This window comes from Armigeres subalbatus, chromosome 1, assembly GCF_024139115.2.
Source record: "Armigeres subalbatus isolate Guangzhou_Male chromosome 1, GZ_Asu_2, whole genome shotgun sequence".
Taxonomy (NCBI): Eukaryota; Metazoa; Arthropoda; class Insecta; order Diptera; family Culicidae; genus Armigeres; species Armigeres subalbatus.
The window spans coordinates 254573731-254585197 of record NC_085139.1 but is presented as its reverse complement, the minus strand read 5'-3'; positions in this window follow the sequence as shown (position 1 = coordinate 254585197).

The following is an 11467-nucleotide window of genomic DNA, read 5'->3' as shown; positions in this document are numbered from 1 at the left end:
ACGTTGGCAATATTTTTCAACAATCAAGTGCTTGTTGGCAAAGTAAAGAATCAGTAGAACTCCGAACTCAAAATAAAAGACTTGGGACAAGCCTAAAAGGTTTTTTGGACTGCGGGTTACGCAATCCAATGGCATGGTAGCCATAGATCAGAAACATTACATTGAGGAGCTGTTATAGTGGTTCCGGATGGATGATTCGGATCAGGTTGTCCAAGGCAACAGTAATGCGGATGCCGTCAGAACTCGGCGTTCAATTTATGGATGCGTGTTCATACAAAGCGGTGGTGAAGTTTCTTGGAGCTCGTACCGTACCGTTACCGTATCACTTTTCACTACCGAAGCCGAATAAGGCATTCTCTTCTGCAACCCAAGAAGCAGCTTGGTGGTCAAGAACTCCACCCGAGCAAAAATGAATAACTAATTGGTAACAAATTCTATTATTCGGTTATCTAACATTTTGATAACTAAACTTGTTATCATTTTGGTTGAATTACCGGCCGACATAATAAAAATGATACCAGAATTTTGTTCCTAAAATAACTAAATGACTACACACAAAAAAAAATCGTTGGTAAAACTAAAAGAATTGTTGGTAAAATTAAGAGAATGAGTGATTTTCAGTAGAAAGTATAGAATGCAAAGGCTGTACCAATGTACCAATGCAAAGACTCTACTTCAGCAAACACCAATTGTTTGTCAAAACAAAAGTTTTCTTCTCAAAATAAAATGTGGGTTTCTATTTGTAATTACTAGGGGCCCAACAAACATTCACTAGTTTAACTAACATCAGTGTGATGATTCAGTTCAGCACTGTGTTGAATTATGTCTGTACTATTTCTTATCGCAGCTTCTGTTCAGGCGTTGTTCACACAATTTTGGAGAAGTTATACAGCTACAACATCTCATTTTGAAAAACAACTTTATTACCTGATTCGTTAAACCTTAAATAAGCATTTTGCTTAGCCTTAATTCAACTACATGTAAATTCTTCGAAAAATATAACGCATTGAGAGTAACATGATCAAGATCTCAATTAAACGTATTGTAATTCATATAATCATTTTAAAATTTTCCTAAATCGGGTCTCGAACTGCTGACATTTGATTATCCGCCGGTAACGTTGCCATCCACGCCATCCTTGATTCGTATGTTATGGCTTACTCAATGCAAAACATAAATAATCGTATGGCTGAACATGAATCATATTTGGACTCTTAATCAACAAGTCAATCTGTCAAACTACAGTTTGTTAATAACTGTACAAGATTTTTATTTCAACCATTGTTCAGCCAGTCATAACCATTCAACACTGGAAAAAAATATAAGAAAATAATGTCAAAACGATGAAATAAAATTCGTCTCCAATGATGGGGTTTATGAAAATTTAATGAATTTATGTTCGACCTTTCTCGGATACTCTGAATAATCGATTGCGATATTATTCTGCCATCAATACCACACATGCAGCGAGTAAATAACTACACATATTGACATTTATTTACATATACAAAAACAGCTGGTATATAGGAAATCTGTAAGAGACATGCAATATGGTCGATTTTTTTTATGAATTTATTTGTGTTCGTTTCCTTTTCAACTTTACAACAACTGTATGAATTTTTTTCATTGCACCAGCAATTTAGTTCGTTATAATCTCCAAGAGCTTTATCCTAGATAAGAAATTAATTATGCATCACGAAACTGTTATGTATTGCCCCACGAATATAAAAAGCCCAAGTGTGAATGAGTCCAGCAATGTCTTGAAAATAAATTATTATTTTACTATCCAAATATCATCAATTCAAGCCATCACGATTTTCTTTCAAACGGAAAAAGCATAAACTATTATCATGTTTTCTCCCACTGTGCGATAGATGCGGTAAAGGTGAAATCCAATGGTTAAGAAGGACAACGGTTAAGAAGGATGTCTAATGCTCGCTTATTAATCTACAATTCAAACTCAATTTGACCACCCTTTTAGAGCATCACATCATAGTCGAACAGAGAATTTTGAAAATCATTAGTTCAGCACATTGATGAACTTCCCCCATGTGCTGAAATGTGATAAATCTAAAACGTTAGTTCGACTTCAAATAAATGTGGTAAACAAATAAATAGGCCAAGTCGAATATTAGTTGGACCAAATGCTGAGATGAAATCTGTCTAGCGAATTATTCAGCATCCATTTTATTCAGCTATGAAGATTACAAATAAACAATAATTCGACTTAGATGCTTATTTGTAGCTTGCTGTTGTTTGTTGGGGGTGCTCTCAAAACAACAGGATTCATGAGCTTTCATTTTAATTTAGCATTGTTAATAATACAATGTAACAATAAATGAAATAAACAAATTTATTTTTTAAATTTAACATTTTGTGTTTATTTTTTTCTCGAGTTCAGCAATGCGAAAAAAGTTGGAGGATTATTTCTGACAACTTTCGCAAAGACGCCATTTTGTTTTCAACAAATTTTGGAAAAAAAAATTCTTTCTCAGTTTTAGGTGAATTAATCGATAATAAAATTTTCTCAAATGATACCGAGTTCAGTGCGAGATTTCTCTTGTTTCGGACAGCAGAACGATGGCGCGATCGGCCGAAATATTGTGTTCTGCTTTGCGCGGCCGGTAATAAAAATCAGGTCAGTGCGAGATTTCTCTTGTTTCGGACAGCAGAACGACGATCGCGCGATCGGTCGAAATATTGTGTTCTGCATTGCGCGCCCGGTAGGCCGGTAGTTAGTTTGTACTACTTTTCGCGCCCGATTCATGGCTAGGTAAAATCACTGTGTATAAAGAATGACACGGTCGTATCGCTTATCAGAGTGAATCCAGATCCAACGATGCCTACCAATTAACTGATAATCCTTTCTGTGGTTTTGTGGAGACGCAGAGGTAAACACGGTCTTCAAATAGCAAAAACCTACTAATATTCCTTCCCTCTACTGACTACAAGGACGTGGCCGGCGCCGTTATTGATCATTTGAATTTTAGAGTCACTGAAACTTGCACAATGAGAATGCTTGAACAATCCCAGTCAATCATTCAGTTGATTCTTTGTGCAATTTCACTGATTCTGGTCAATCACGGAGTAGCAACCATAGATATGTGTAGTCAGTCAAAGCTAAAGCTAAGCTAAGCTAAAGCTAATAAAATTTTCTCAAATGATACCCCTTGATGTGTGCAACATACTATGCCATTTAAAACGATTTCATACCGAAAAAGCCTACGATCACGTTTTCGGGATTTTAACCACTGTGCAGTAGACCTCTTCATGTTTTCAAAAAGTATCAAAAATTTAACTAGTCAGCCCAAAATCACAATGCTTATGCTAGAATAAGCCGCCTGTCAAATTATCAGCTAATTCGGATAAAATTTTGAGGTAACTCAAGTCGATTTAGTGTTTTCAGCTATTTTCAATTTTGAAAAATCTAACAAGAGATAAAATGTCAAAAACTATCGCAACAACCTCTATACGGAAGCTTTTGGTGTGCTCTACAAGTCTTGTAAACATTGCGATTCGTTCCGTTCACGTTTTGACCATGTTAAAGTGATTTTCGAGCTTTTAAGTGCATAAAAACACGGTTTCCCCTAAAAGTCGTTGTTCTATGAAATTCTTGAATTCATGACAAATCATTTCTTATTTATTGTATTATTATTCATTTTTTTTCCCTGGACATTTGAGTAATGTAATTGCCAATGTGCGATTTACTGTTAAATTCTTAAAAATCAGAAGCTGAACCTTTCTCATAAATTTGCACGTTAGGATTTCGTCAAACAAGTTGTTCGAATAAAGAAGCTTTGATTTCACTTGTTACCACAGAGAACAGACGTTCATCTTCATTCGCGTGCTTGTGTAAAAGTTTGTACTGGTCATTTTAAAGTATGTCGTTATGCCCCCGTTGCGCGGTGCTAGTGTGCTGATAAATATGGTTAAAATTTGCCGTGTTTTACTTTTTAGCGCTAGTGTTCATTCCGAATTGCTCCTCGGCTCGCTCCTAGGTGGCAGCACTACATTGTTAATGAAGTGTATGCCAACGCTATCACTTAGTGGAATTGAGTTTTTATGTCGGCAGCCTGCGTTGGAGGCGCTGAGGTGCGATTTAAATCTTTACACACGTTTTTAACGAAATTTTGTTAGACCATCCATGTCTGTTTTCTGTGTTGTTACTACGGTGCACTTAATGGTAAAAGCATATAGACATATGGTGAAATGAACCAAATTTGGAAGTCGTTTGTTGTAAGCATCAAATATCATATGATTTGATTTATGTTTTGTTCGAATAACTTGTTTGAAGAAATCCTAACGTGCAAATTAATGACAAATGTTCAGCTTCTGATTTTTAAGAATTTAACGGTAAATCGCACATTGACAATTATATTACTCAAATGTCCAGGGAAAAAAGAGGAATAATAATATAATAAATTAGCAATGATTTGTCATGAATTCAAGAATTTCATAGAACAACAACTTTTAAGGGAAACCGTGTTTTTATGCACTTAAAAGCTCGAAAATCAATGTAACGTGGTCAAAACGTGAACGGTACGAATCGCAATGTTCACACGACTTGTAGAGCATACCATAAGCTTTCGTATAGAGGTTGTTACGATAGTTTTCGACATTTATATATCTCGTTAGATTTTTTTCAAAATTGAAAATAGCCCAAAAACACTAAATCGACTTGAGCCACCTCGAAATTTTATCCGAATTAGCTGAAAATTTGACAGGAGGCTTATTTTAGCATAAGAATTATGATTCTGGGTTGACCGGATGAATTTTTGATGGTTAAAATACTATTATTCTTCCATTTACTTCCACTATTAATTTTTGATACTTTTTGAAAACATGAAGAGGTCTACTGTGCAGCACCACACTGTAAACCGATTTCGGTGCTAGGTTTCATTCAAACTAAACCACAAACTTGCATTTCGCAGTGAAACGTTCCATGTTTTCATACGCATATATAAGCACTGTTGGTCCCATGAAGAATTAATCCGTGAAAAAATCTTGCTATTTGCTATTTACTAATTTGGAGAATCCTTTCGTTAGTTAAATCAAGACATCAGAAACCTCAACTCATTTATGTACAGTTGCCTCTCCACATGCCGATATTGAAGGGACCATCGAGATAAGGAGAGATCGAGAAATGAAAGGAAAATTGAAATGGGCACTATATTGAAAAAAGATCGTTGCTATGAAAAACGACAACAAAACAAATGTCATCTGTTGTTGTTCATGTGTTTGTTATTGTCCAAAAATCGACTATTAGCCTAGAAATATGAATATATCGACATAGGGAGAGAGAATCCTGTGCAAAATATGACCAGAACACATCGAGATAGGGAGGTTATCGAGATGTAGAATGACCAAATGTATGTAAATCGAAGGGACCGAGAAAACCATCGACATAGGGAGAGATATCGAGATATAGAACATCGAGATGTGGAGAGTCGACTGTATATACAGTCAAACTTCTATGAGTCGATGTTATATGACTCGATATTGACTTATGGAAGCATTTCTCGCTTAACTTTTCAAAAGGACCTAAGTAACATTTTTTTCATGAATTAATTTGAATAGCGCAATCAACAGAACAATATGAAAGGTATTGATTGCAGTATTCAAATTAATTAATGGAAAAAATGTTACTTAGGTCCTTTTGAAAGTTAAGCGAGATTTGTTCCATATTAGATAATATTTTCTGGGTTACTGTGATGCAGGACACCTTTCAACGGATATTCTATTCCATATTTCGATATTCATATGAGACGACCATTCCTTCAATATCGACAGATGGAGGTTTTACTGTAGATAACAATCTTGCCGGGGTTTGTATTTTGCATTCAAACCGTCAATAGTTGAGCATAATTCTGCGCACTCTATACATCAACTTCAGTGCGATCATGATTGTTTTCTCCACAACACACCAATAGGGCACTGCACGGACGAATATCTTTCTCTTGCGTTCTTCATAAATTTTGACGTTTACTGGCCTTGGTGTTTTCAAATTTCTTTGAAGTGAGAAAGGGACAAAGCAGTCCTTGCAGTGCCCTATTGCAATGTTTTGATTTTTCGTTAAAATTTTTGATTTTTTGTTAAAATTTTATGCTCCCTTATATATATGAACACTGCGGAACCGAAGATGAATTATATTGCCGTTCGTGAATTATATCCCCTCAAAGCAAATGCAACCTTATTTTCTATATATAGACATTGTCCTGCATAGTAGACGGTTAGTCAAGAGTATTCACCGTTCTTAAACGAGCACATGTCTTTGGACCATGCGTTTCGGAAGTTGCAAGGCAATGTTAAGTACCGTCAACTGGGGGGAAGATGATCATTTTTAGGACAAAACATGCAATAACAATGTGTGTTTACATTTTAAATCGAAACAAATATTTTCAAAACATGTACTGCTATACGTTGCAATAATCAACAACTTTAGTTTTCTGAAATGCGTTCGCATTTATTAAAATAAATTAAATTATCACACATTTTTTTGAGTAATCTGGTTTGGGGTGAAGTTGATCAAGACAGCTCTACTAAAATCATTATGACTTAGTAGCCAAACTGCACTAGGTTATTTGTATGAATGTTGAATTTACTACGTAAAGAGGTCTACGAAATCAATATTTGAAATGAAAATAGCGTCATTTATGACTATCTCTCTTTCTTCCACAAAATACATTTTCATGATTATAATCGAAAAACTCGGATTTCTACCTAGCGGTAACATTACTTGAACGGAGAATATTGTTGACTACCGTTTCATAAAAAATTTTGGCACTTTTGACTGACACATCAAATGATCATCTTCACCTCAATGATCATCTTCCCCCCAGTTGACGGTACTAATGTCATCCGCGAAACAAATAAATTGACTGGATCTGTTGAAAATCGTACCTCGGCTATTACACCCGGCTCTCTGGTCCGTTGTCGAGCGGCCGTCAACGAAGCCGGCTTGATAACTTCCCACGAACTCATTCCCCAAGTAACCAAAAGTTTCATTAAGAGTACGTTTTTCGCTTAAGCAGCTCAGTGAAGCTGATTAAGCGAAAAACGTACTCTTAAAGGAACTTTTAGTTACTTGGGTCACTAATGGTGACAGACGTCGGAAGATGATCTGGGATATCACTTTTTAGGCGGCATTAAGGATGGTGATCGCTCGAAAGTTCTCACACTCCAGCTTGTCGCCTTTCTTGTAGATGGGGCATATTACCCCTTCTTTCCTCTCCTCCGGTAGCTGTTCAGTTTCCCAGATTCTGACTATCAGTTTGTGCAGGCAAGTGGCTAGCTTTTCCGGGCCCATCTTGATGAGCTCAGCTCCGATACCATCCTTACCTGTGCTTTATTGATCTTTAGCTGTTGGATGGCATCCTTGCTGCCTTGACTTTCACTGCCTGTACTCTCAGCGTCATTCAGATGTTCCTCGTAGTGCTGCTTCCACCTTTCGATCACCACACGTTTGTCCGTCAAGATGCTCCCATCCTTATCCCTGCACATTTCGGCTCGCGGCACGAAGCCTTTGCAGAACTTGCGTGTTTCTTGAGAACGGCACAGCTGTTTCATCTCCTTGCACTCCGCTTCTCCCGGGCGGCGTTTCTTCTCCTGAAAAAGGCGGGTCTGCTCTCTCCACTTCCGTCTATAATGTTCCACGTCCTGCCGGATAGTTTTGGGCGCAGTTTAACCATCACCAGATAGTGGTCAGAGTCGATGTTAGCGCCACGATATGTCCTGACGTCGACGTTGATTATGCTGAAGTTGAAGAATCGGCCTTTATCCTTAACCTGTACATTCTCTAATCGATCGGCCACCGCGCGCCTTTGCATATCGCCCAGCAGTATGAAAGCTGTTCCCAGCTCGTGTGTGTTGCCGCAGCTCTGGTAGATGGTATGAATACCTCTAAACGTTCGCACCATTGATCCCTTCCAACAAATCTCCTGCAGCGCTACGATGCCGAATCCACGATCCTTGCGCACATCGGCGAGTATGCGTGTGCTTCCGATGAAGTTGAGAGATTTGCAGTTCCATGAACCGAGTTTCCGATCGCTATTCCCTTTTCGCGAGTGATCTTCGCCGATGGTTCCGGTCCGTACTCTCTTGTTGATTGTTCGTTGCGTGATTTTTTTTTGCTGGCTTGCAGGGCCTGACACCAAACCCCCTAAATTTCCGGAGGACCATTCCTCCTTATTCCCGGTGGACCATGGTGCACAGTTTCACTCGGACGATGATCAGCCGCCCCTAACATGGAAAACAGACGCTGTTGCGAGCCGATCCTGACATGGAGAAAAGACGCTCAGTAAGATTTGCACCTTATATGCGGGCAGCAGGGACTATGTCCAAGGGCTTGACGATCCCTCCCCAGACAATCTGCGAGTTGTGGGGCTTGCCTAGGATGTGGTGGGGTTTGACAGTGTGCCCTGTTAAACCTCTATAAAAAGCTGCATGTATCCGCAAGTAGGCCCCACTAAAGCGACCGATTGCCGCTCAAAGCGCACAAGCCCAAGTCCTGGTGTAAGGTGGGACGCTAAACAGCCCTGACACGACGGCCCTCCGACGAGACAGGAGGTTTGCGCAGGCCCAATAAGCCGCCTAGAAAACCAATCAATACGAACAATATAAGAGATAATGCGACTCGATATAATCGGCAAAGACCTAGGCGACGAATACAGGATCACAATTGGAAGCTTGGAACATGGAATTGCAAGTCGCTAGGTTTCGCAGGTTGCGACAGGATGATCTACGATGAATTACATCCTCGCAACTTCGACGTCGTGGCGCTGCAGGAGATTTGCTGGACAGGACAGAAAGTGTGGAAAAGCGGGCATCGAGCGGCTACCTTCTACCAAAGCTGTGGCACCACCAACGAGCTGGGAACCGGCTTCATAGTGTTGGGAAAGATGCGCCAACGCGTGATTGGGTGGCAGCCAATGTAACATTTCCCCGAATGGAACAATGAATCGCCTGCTTTGAGCGTACTTACAGCGGCACACTAGGAGTTAACTTTCTAAAATCAGTATGGCGAAAGACATCTAAGGTTCGATTTCTCAAAATTAAGCACCTTCATCGAAAAAATATTTGGTAGGTGTAGTAGCGGACACCTTCCTACATAACCGGTACTAAATAGTTTTTCATGAAAAGTTTCTAATTTTGAGAAAACCCTTGTTAGATGTCTTTCACCATACAAATTTCTGATGGTTAACTCATGCTGGCTATTTTGCGCATATACTATAGCGCTTGGATATGGCAGCGGCGGGTAGAAAATCAGCCACTGCTAATAATTCATTCCCCGAAAATAAAATACCTCTTGCAAACACATCTCGCAATCGACTGTATGCGTCCGAAAAAAGCAGCGTTCAAAGATACATTCAAGAGTGTCTTATTGGAGATTATCAGCTGAATAGCCCTTGGTAATATTTGTAGTTCTTGATATCAGAGTACAATGTTTTCTAAGGTAGTTTTTTTTCCTAAAATAGTATCAAACTGCAATTCCGATTGAAAGCCTTTTGATAAATATCATATCATCGGAATCAAACTCCTGTCCTGTATATACAGTGACCTGCATATTAAAAAGCCCACTTGCCGTTTTTCATACCAAATGGTCAACTTTGGAGATCTAGATCTCGATTGCGTGTGAACCAATTTTGCTGAAAATTTGACCAGAGCTCAGATATAACTTGAATTTTACCACACCTGAATCGACCATATTGATTCATAGGGTAAAAAATTATCGCGGTAATACCAAAGCGATTTTTTTGGCAAAAAAATGATTTTATAATATCTTGAAAACTACAACTCTTAGTGTACAAGTATATTCCGCAAACTTTTTTGTATTGCTAAAATACGCGTTTTTGCTGAATAAGTCATCAGTTTACAACCTATAGAATTTAAGATATTTAAGGTGATTATAGAATGAAGCCCGTGGTGAATTTCAAATTCACCACACGTTTATCTATATACATTTCCAAAAGCCCAAATCATGCGTAATAGTTTTCGTACAGTGCCGAAACTCAAATTATGATTGTTCAGCATAACTAAGCAAACGATCTTCCATTATTTCAGCCCCATACTCGTTATGGTTCTTTCATCTCGTGCTCTTGAAAAAATATTGGAAAAGCACGTGGTTTACAAAATGGCCGATTTCTGGCTTCACTCTATAATCACCTTAAAAATAATGTTTTGCCAAAAAAATCATTTTGGTATTACCGCAATAATTTTTCACCCTATGAATCAATATCGTCGAAACTCAGGTGTGGTAAAATTCAAGTTATATCTGAGCTCTGGTCAAATTTTCAGCAAAATTGGTTCACACGCAATCGAGATCTAGATCTCCAAAGTTGACCATTTTGTATGAAAAACGGCTAGTGGGCTTTTTATTATGCCGGTCACTGTACCTTCTTCAAATATATAAGGCAATGGTGAATGTGAATCCTTGTAAACAAAAATAATGCGTTTGCCCGGAAAGAGGCAATGATGAATGTGATTCCTTCTTTAAAATTAATGCATTTGCTCGGAATAATGCAATGGTAAATGTGTGGGTGTCTCATCAGATAATGAATGTTATTATTCGAACTTTAATAACATGTATCTGCCCTGAATATGATAATGGGGGATGTGATGCATTCTTTAAAAGAAGGCATTTTTACAAAGTAAGAAAATGCTAGATGTGGTCCTTCAAAAATAGGCGTTAGCTCGAAATAATGCAAAGATGAATGAATTTAGAATGAAAATAAGGACTAATCTGATCTCTTATTTTGATGCAGGCGAATTCGGCCAGAATAAGGACAAAAATATATATGAGGTCCCTTATTACGCAAAATGTATTGAATGTATTATATTTCACCGAAAAACATTTTGCCGAATTCATTTTCTCAAGATAGCATTAGGCAGTCTGTAACTTTCGCAGTGTGACTTTTGATGGATTCTACCTTTTTCAGAATGACCATTGGAAGAATGCCGTTTTTTCAAAATGTTACATTAAACAAATTAGCATTTTCTTTGATAAGTGTGTTGTAATGTAACAGCAGTTTTAAAACATATAATTCTATCTATCCTCTTTGCTTTATACCGGGTTCCTCAAATGTGTTCATTTGAGGAAGATATTATCACTTCCTTTCCCCTAATACCGGGCGATGCTATCATCTAAAGAAGGAATTATCTCCTACCGTCGTCTTATACCGAACAGACGCGTTTATTTTAAGAAGACATTCGCTTGGCTTTAAACCGGGCAGATGCGTTCATCATACCGAGCAAACTAATTAATTTAAAGAAAGGATTATCTCCTCACTTCGTCTTATACAGATCAAATGCGTACATTCAAAGAAAGCATTGCCTTCTTTCAGCGCATTGCCTTCATCTTCAATGGCTTTACATTCTATGTAAAGCATGGTCTGTTCTTCAACTTAGTGCTCTATTATTTTTCCACAGTTATCGAAAGCTTTCCGGTACCTGCCAGTTGCATGATTGTCTT